Source organism: Equus asinus, unplaced genomic scaffold, assembly GCF_041296235.1.
Source record: "Equus asinus isolate D_3611 breed Donkey unplaced genomic scaffold, EquAss-T2T_v2 contig_3, whole genome shotgun sequence".
In the NCBI taxonomy this organism is placed as follows: Eukaryota; Metazoa; Chordata; class Mammalia; order Perissodactyla; family Equidae; genus Equus; species Equus asinus.
Genome location: NW_027224960.1, coordinates 1,362,959 through 1,371,470, shown reverse-complemented (window position 1 = coordinate 1,371,470; position 8,512 = coordinate 1,362,959). Strand labels below are relative to the sequence as shown.

The 8,512-nt window shown below is 53.8% G+C and overlaps 1 long non-coding RNA gene across 2 annotated transcripts; it reads right to left on the bottom strand.

Moving 5' to 3' along the window:
* Positions 1 to 2,059: 2,059 nt before the first annotated feature.
* Positions 2,060 to 7,692, bottom strand: LOC139043601 (uncharacterized). Of its 2 annotated transcripts, none has more exons than XR_011500683.1 (3): positions 7,456 to 7,692; positions 6,713 to 6,941; positions 2,060 to 6,413 (listed from the first exon to the last, which is right to left on the bottom strand). It is a non-coding gene; the product is annotated as an uncharacterized lncRNA (long non-coding RNA). The 2 variants fall into 2 exon arrangements; XR_011500682.1 differs by having other exon boundaries at positions 2,061 to 6,417; positions 7,456 to 7,691.
* Positions 7,693 to 8,512: the final 820 nt, after the last annotated feature.

The following is an 8,512-nucleotide window of genomic DNA, read 5'->3' as shown; positions in this document are numbered from 1 at the left end:
CAGGCCTGAACTACCTGCTGGACACACCTGAACCACCTGCCCGACAGTCTGGAACCAACTGCTTGACTCTCTGGAACCACCTGCCGGACAAGCCAAGATTCCCTGCTGGATATGACAGAACCAAGCTCCTTATACACCAGAACCACCCAGGACTCATGCTGGAATCACCCACCGGACACACTGGAACCACCATTAAGACACACCGGAACCACCCCCCACACAAGTGGGAATCAGGTAGGGGACACAGTACAACCTGCTGCCGGATGGTCCGGAACCACCTGCCAGACACACTGGAACCAGGTGCCCGACACGCCAGAACCAACTGCTGGACACGCCAGAACCACCTGCCAGATTTGCGAGAACCACCTGCTGGATGCACTGGAATCACCGGACGGATACTCCAGAAACATGTGTCGCACACGCCAAAACCAGGGTCCAGACACGACTGGACCACCTGCAAGGCATGCTGGAACCACCTGCCAGACACGCCAGAACCACCTGTTGGATACGCCAGAACCAGGTGCCTGATTCGCAGAAACTACCTGCCGGACATGCCAGAACCAAGTGCCGGAAAAGGGAAAATAATACTGGGTGAATACTGGGTTTCACCCAGGGGTCAGTGATAGGGAGGGCAAGGAAAGAGACCTAGGAGTCCAGAAAAGCCAGACTGTGGACAAACAAGATTGATGTCGAGCATCCTCAACAAAAACCAATGACAAAAAAACAGACTCACCAACTCCAGAGGGGGCTTGACCGCATCTAAGGGGACCCCTCTCCGATCACAGACATAACACAAAGACAGACTCAGTGACTTCGGGTGGGAGCCTAAAAGCCCCACCTCATCATTCCAGAGGAGATTCATTCTCCAGAGGGATCCGGAACCCTAGACTAGTCAACAGGGATTGCTCCTGTTTCACCAGAGCCAAGCATCGTCCCATCCTGAGTAGCTGGGTCATGCAATCCTTCCATTCAGAGGGGACTCTCACTCCCCTGAGCCAGGCTACCCCCAGATGGGACTCAAACCCTGAAGCCAGACATTAACAGGAAGACTTTATGAGGCAACTTAAAGAAATAAATCTTATAGCCATGCTGTGCGGTTGGCGCCACTCACCTCCATTGAAAGATCCACAGAGCAACGCGCTCAGTGCAGCTGCTGCTGGGTCTCCCGAGGGGGCGGAGACATCAAGCTGGCAACATGAGCACCACAAAGAGGCAAACCCGATATTGGGTGCCAATTTGTTACTGAAAGCAAAACGCGTTCCATCCTGGTGAGTTACATCAGACTCTCTACCAGAAGTAGTTGTCTCACAAAGTAAGCTATATTTGCAGCAAATAGGAGACCATGAGGAATCATTTCCAGAGTCATGGTGTCCCCAGACAAAGGGAAGGAGGGACATTTATTTCAGATGGGGAATGAATATTCAAAAGGGAGAGGTGAGTATCCTCTTGCACAGACTCAGATAGAAAGCATGCTTCCACACACACTGCAGGTGATGGTAACAAGGCCTACGCTCCTCCTGGAGAGAACTTAGCATTAAAAATAAGGCAAAGGTCATACATGTAGCTCTTGTGGGAAGGTCTGGTCTGGCACCAGGAGGTTGGTGATGGCATCTTCTTAACATAACAAAAGGAAAAAATTTGGAAAAAGTTAAATTCTTGTAAACCCACTCTTGAGTTCCTCAGGACAACTAGTCAGTGATAAGGGCAGGTCCCTGTCAGTTCTGACAGGGTCACTGTGAATTCAAGGGAGGACTCTGTGAGGTCAGAGGGGGTATATGTGAGGTCAGGGGAGGTATCTGTGAGGTCAGGGGCACTCCCCATGAGTTCAGGGGTGGGTCTCTGTGAGGTAAGTGGGTGTCTCTGTGAGGTCAGGGCAGGTCTTTATGAGGTCAGATTTGGTCTCTGTGAGGTCAGAGGGGTTGCCTCTGATCACATGGGAGAGCCATGTGGCCAGGGAAGTTCTCTGTTAGGTCAGGGGAGGCCTCTGTGAGGTCAGAGGGAGTCTCTGTGAGGACAGATGTTGTCTCTGTTTTATCATGGGTGGTCTTTCATGTCAGGGGAGGTCTCTGGGTGGCCATGCAGGTCTCTGAGTTCAGGGTCATCTCTGTGAGGTCAGAGTTCTGCAGGGGAGGAAGACATTTCCTCCATCCACTCTGGGTCCTTCTGGCTGTACAATGAATTAAATTCACATGAGACAGAATAGCAGGAGAAAATTAAAGCTTTATAACATGTATACATGGGAGAGACCTCACCTTAAATACCATCTTCAGCTAAAGACAAAGGAGGATGTTGGGGGTGGAGGGAGTCAGTTATGGGAGATTGTCAGAAAAGCACAGTACACAAGAGTAAGGTTATATACAGATATAAGTCCTTGCCTTCTGCATTGATAAGAGTTTCTAGAGATAAGGTCATCCCCCTTCTTCCTGGTACAGAAAGGGAGATATCTTTACAGATGGAGATTTCCTTTACAAATGTAAATATCTCTTAACAGAGGGTAAGTAAATTCTACTTTTCAGAGTTTCTCTCATGTCTGCAGTTTTTTGAAAGATTTTTAAATTTTTTTTTATTTTTCCTTTTTCTCCCCAAAGCGCCCCTCTACACAGCTGTGTATTCTTAGTTGTTGGTCCTTCCAGTTGTGGCATGTGGGATGCTGCCTCAGCATGGCTTGATGAGCGGTGCCATGTTCACACCCAGGACTCAAACTAGCAAAACCCTGGGCCACTGAAGAGGAGCGCGCAAACTCACCACTTGGCCATCGGGCCAGCCCCCATGTCTGCAGTTTTTAAAATTAACCAGCCCAAAATAATCCTCATGCTAAAGAGACGTATCTTGGGATGGCCAATTCCAGTCCCCCACAGTTCTCTGTGTCTTCATGGGAGGTCTCTGTCAGGTCAGGGAGATCTCTGAAATCAAGGGAGTTCTCTGAGTTCAAAGGAGGCTTCTGCGAGGGGATGTGAGGTCTCCGAGGTCAGCAGAGGTCTGTGTGTTGTCAGAGGAATTCTCTGTGAGGTCAGAGGAGATATCTATGATATAAGGGGAGGTTTCTGTGAGATCAGGGTAGGTCTCTGTGATGTAAGGGGATGTCTCTCTGAGGTCAGGGTTGTCTCTCTGAGGTCAGGGTTGTCTCTCTGAGGTCAGAGAGGTCTCTTGATGTCAGCTGTGGCTTCTGTGAGGTCAGGGAGTACTCTGTGGGGTCAGAGGTGGTTTCTGTGGGGTCATGGGAGTTCTCGGTGAGGTCTTGGGAGGTCTCTGTGACATCAGAGTGTGTATCTGTGAGGCCAGGGGAGGTCTCAATGAGGTCAGAGGGGCTTTCTGTGAGTTAGGGGGAGGTCTCTTTGTGGCCAGATGGTGTGTCTATGAAGTCAAGTAAAGTCTCTGTGAGGTAGGAGAGGTCTCTGTGAAGTCAAGGATGTCTCTGTGAAGTAAGGGATATCTCTGTGAGGTCAGAGGGGCTGTCTCTCAGGTCAGGGTAGGTCTGTGAGGACAGAGATGTGTCTCTGATGGTAGGCGAGGTCTCTGTGAGAGAAGGGAGGCCTATCTGATGTCTGGGGAGATTTCTGTGAGATCTGGGTGTTTCTCAGATGGCAGAGAGGTCTCTGTGAGGTCAGGAGAGACCTCTGTGATTTCAAGGAGGTCTCTGTGAGATCAGAGGTCTCTGTGAGATTAGATCTTGTCACAGTGAGGTCAGAGAGCATGTTGTGATGTCAGGGGAGGTCTCTGTGAAGTCAGACCAAGTTCTGTGTGGCAAGATCAGCTCTCTGTGAGGTCAGAGTGGGTATCTGTGAGGTCATGGGAGGTCTCTGAGATCAAGGAGATCTCTGTGAGTTCAGGCAGGCCTCTGTGAGTTCAGGGGAGGTCTATGTGACATCAGGGGAGGTCTCTATGAGATAAAAGTGGGTCTCTATAGGTCAGGGAAGGTCTCTGTGAGATCAGAGGGTGTCTTTCTGAGGTCAGGAGCGGTCCTCAAAGACAGGGAGGTATCTGTGATGTCAGGCAAGGTCTCTGTGAGACAGGGGAGGTCTATTCCAGGTCAGGGGAGGTTTCTGTGAGATCAGAGAATGTCTCAGAGGGCAGGGAGGTCTCTGTGTGTTCAGAGAATGTCTCTGTGAGGTTGGAGAGGTCTCTTTGAGGATAAAGATGGTCTCTTTGAGGTCACTGGAGGTCTCTGTGAGGTCACATGAGGTCTCTGTGAGGTCAGAGTGGTCTCTGTGACATCACTGGATGTCTCTGTGACCTCACACAGGTCTCTTTGATGTCAGGGAGGTGTCTTTGAGATCAGAGAGGTCTCTTTGTGCTCACTTGATGTCTCTGAGTTCAGTGGAGGTCTCTGATGCCACTGAGGTCTCTGAGGTCAGGGAGGTCTCTGTGAGCTCAGGGGAGGTATCTGTGCAGTCAGGGGAGGTCTTTTAGGTCAGGGAGTTCTCTTTTAGGTCAGGGGAGTTCTCCCTGAGGTCAAAGTGGTCTATCTGAGTTCGCAGGAGGTCTCTGCTAGCCCAGAGGACATCACTGTGAGGTGATGTGAGGTCTCTGTGTCATCTGAGGGAGTCTCTATGAGGTGTGGGGAGGTCTCTGTGAGGTCAAAGGGTTTCTCAGTGAGGTCACGGGAGGTCTTTGTGAGGGCACAGTTGGTCTCTGTGAGGTTAGGGAGGTCTCTTGATGTGAGATGGGGTCTCAGCAAGGTCATGGAGGTCTCTGTGAGATCAGGGGATGTCTCCGTGTGTCAGAGCGGGTCATCATCAGGGCAAGGGAGGTATGTGTATGGTCAGAGGGGCTATCTGCAAGGTCAGAGGAGGCCTCAGTGAAGTCAGAGGGCTCTCTGTGAGGTCAGGGGAGGTCTCTGTGTGGTCAGAGCAGACCTCTGTGAGATCAAGGAGGTCTCTGTGAGGTCAGGGGGGTCTCTGTTTGGTTAGAGGGGGTCACTGTGAGGTCAGGAAGGACTTTGTGATGTCAAAGGTGGTCCCTGTGATGTCAGAGAAGTCTCTGTGGGGTCTCTTTGAGGTCAGGGTGTGTCTTTATGAAACCAGAGGATGAGTTTGTGAGGTCAGATGGCATCTCTTTGAGAACAGAGGAGGTCTCTGTGAGGCCAAGTGGGGTCTCTGTGAAGTCAGGGGAGGTCCCTGTGAGGTCACAGTAGGTCTCTGAGGTCAGCTAACGTCTCTTTGATGTCAGAGGAAGTCTTTGTGATTTCAGAGGAGTTCTCTGTGTGGTCACAGGAGGTCCCTATGAGATCAGGGATGTCTCTGGGGTCAGGGAGGTCTTTGAGTTCAGGGGAGGAATCTATGATGTCAGGGGATGTTTCTGTGTCATCACCAGGGTTCTCTTTGAGGTCAGAGAAGGGGTCACTGTAGTCAGAGGTGGTCTCTGAGGTCACTTGACATCTCTATGAGATCAGATGGGGTGTCTGTGATGTTGGACATCTCTGTGAGGTCAGGGGGATGTCTCTGTGAGGTCAGAGGGGGTCTCTATGAGTTCAGCGGAGGATGTGACATCAGAGTAGGTCTCTTTGAGGTCATAGGAGGGCCCTTTGAGGACAGAAAGGGGTCTCTGTGAGGTCTTGGTAGGTCTCTGTGAGGTGAGAGGGTTTCTTTGTGAGGTCAGGGGAGATCCAGGTGAGGTCAGATGGGGTGTCTCTGAGGTCAGGCGAGGGCTCTGTGAGGTCAGGAGAGGTCTCTCTGAGTTCAGAGGGCATCTCTTAGATTAGGGGAGGTCTCTGTGAGGTACGAAGATCCCTCTCCCCACCACTGCCGAGACCATCAACCTCCCTTGGGACGCAGGGCATGGCTAGCAAGGACCCAGATGAAGCAGGCACTACCTCCCATGTCGGGCACATGACACACCCAGGGGCTCCCTCCCCCAGCAGGGCCAGTGACACCTCCCAGAAAACCTTCAGGACTCAGGGCCCTTTTCTCTGTCCTTGCCCCACTGACAGAGTCTTGGCCCAAATGAGTGGGACAGTCAGCCTCATTTGGGTATATCAGGCAAGCCCTAGGGTGGTCTCCCTCCGCCCCTCCTCGGTGGACTCAGGGAGTGGGCCAGGAGAGGGCTTCTCTCAGCCCTTCTTGTCAGGTATCTCCCAAGGGGAGCACCCTAGGCGGAAGGAATGCGGGCTTTCCTCAGTCCAGAGTGGAGGATGGGAACCGCTGATAGGAGAGCATGCCTGTGGGTTTCCCCTTCGTTCCCTGGGTGGCATGCCTGTGCTGCCACACTCCTTTGGCAAGCCTTTCTCAGCCTTCTGACTTGACACAGCTTTCCCAACTCCTGGGGAAGAAAGGTTCATTTGTGATGAGAGGCTGTGTTTTTTCCAGCAATAAGTGAGGATGGGGATGAACCAGCTGGCACAGGGAGTCTTGCTGCCCTTCTGGGTCAGTTGGGAGCAAACAGGGCCAGAAAACCTCTTCCAAGGAGGAAAGCAGCTACCTGAGCAGAGAGGGGAAAGGGTCATGAGAAGCCCTGAAGGAAGTGGGAACCCCAGCTCCCTGGCAGCTGCACGGGGCCTCCGCCAGAGGGCGCCCCCACCCCGCCAGATCCCCCCCACCCAGTGCGGGGCTCCCAGTGAGGCCAGAGGCCGGATTCCTCCCCCCACCCCTCCCTCCCACCCGTGCATGCACAGTGGGAGGAATGGTCCTCAGGCCAGGGAGCAGGGCTCCCACAGTCGTGAGAGTCAGTCAGAACCCTAGGTCAGGTCGGGGAGGTAGAGAGGCCATGGGTGCACCTGCCCTCCTCTCCTCAGGTCCCCAAGATTCTGGATGCCCACGTGGCAGCCCACGAAGCCAACGTCCAGCCGTCCCTACAGGTTTTTCTCCCACCGCTGCCCTACAAGGCGCAGGGAAGGCCAGACAGGGTGCTGAAAGGCAGTTTCCAGGCGTCATCCGTGGCCTCCAACCTGGATCTGGGTGCAGGAGGATAGCATCCGACGGGGAAGGCGGGGCGTGACACAATCCCTGCGAAAGATCCCCGAGGGCTGCTCCTGGTGAGGATGATGCTGGCCACCACCCATCTCGACCCTGAGGCGGCTCCCTCCCCTAGACTTGGCCAGAGGTGGCCCGTTCCATAAGGCCACCACCCAGGGATCTCTGACTCTCCCAGGGAAGCCCAGGCAACTGTGGAACGCCCCCATCACCGCAGGCATCCCTCAGGCCAAGGCCAAGACTAAGTCTGGCATCCTCCCTGGGGAGCCCAGGCAGGGCACTAAGGACCCGGGTGCGGCGGGCAGCAGCTCCCAGGTCGGGCACACCAGAATTCCAGCAGCTTCTACCTCTGATAGAGCTGATGACCCTTCACCGAAAACTTTCTGGACCCAGGGCTCTTTCCTTCCTAGCAGTCCCATGGACACCGTCTTGGCTCGAGGGGCTGCGTTGGCTGGCCCTCTTTGGGAAAGTCGGCAAGTTATAGGGTTCTCCTCTCCCTCTGCCCCAGAGTGGCATGTGGGTGGGTCCTCCCAGTGCAAGCACTTACCTGGGGGGATGCCCCATCCGTTACGTAGGTGGCCAGTCTGCTGTGCCGCTCTTCTTTGCAAGGAGCTCCAGGCCTTCTGACAGACTAGGCACAGTCTTCCCTCCTCCTGGGGTAGAAATGTTCAAAGGTGAACTAGGGTCCACCTTTCCTTCTCCTGTTTCTCACCTCCCCTTCTGACCTTCGGCTCAGGTGGCTGCTGGCCTTCTCACGGGGGAGGCCTTCTGACCCTGTTTTCCAACAACGACTAGGGGAGGACACCCAGGCTGTCTCTCTGCCAGCTGGCTCATTCCAGGCCTCAGTGACTGGTAGAAAAATCACAGCCCCACATCACAAATGAACCCTTTGACTCCAGGAGGAGGAAAGGCCCTGTCTATTCAGAAGTCCCAGAATGCCTTGCTCAGTAGTGTGGCAAGGCAGACAGGCCACCTAGGGAGCAAACCAGGAGCCCTCCATGCAAGCTCTTCCCTCAGCAGGACTCACCCTCAGCTCCAGGAGTCAGACAAGCCTGATGTCCTGCTGCCTGGGGCACTACCCTTGCCAGAAATCCTAGAATAAGGGCAGAGAGACACCTTCTCCTGGCTCTTTCCCTGAGTGCACAGCCACAGGGCACAGGGGGAGGTGCACTCTGGCTTGCCTGCTTTCCTTCAGCTGTGTTTCACATCCCCTTCCCCCGTTCCGCTCAGGTCACTGCTGCCTCCTTGGAAGAGATTTTCCAGCCCTGTTTGCTCACATCTGACCCAGAAGGGCAGCAAGACTCTCCCTGTGCCAGCTGGTTCATCCCCATCCTCACTTATTGCTGGAAAAAACACAGCCTCTCATCACGAATGAACCTTTTTTCCCCAGGAGTTGGAAAGGCTGTGTCAAGTCAGAAGGCTGAGAAAGGCTTGCCAAAGGAGTGTGGCAGCACAGGCATGCCACCCAGGGAACGAAGGGGAAACCCACAGGCATGCTCTCCTATCAGCGGTTCCCACCCTCCACTCTGGACTGAGGAAAGCCTGCATTGCTGCTGCCTAGGGTGCTCCCCTTGGGAGATACCTGACAAGAAGGGCTGAGAGAA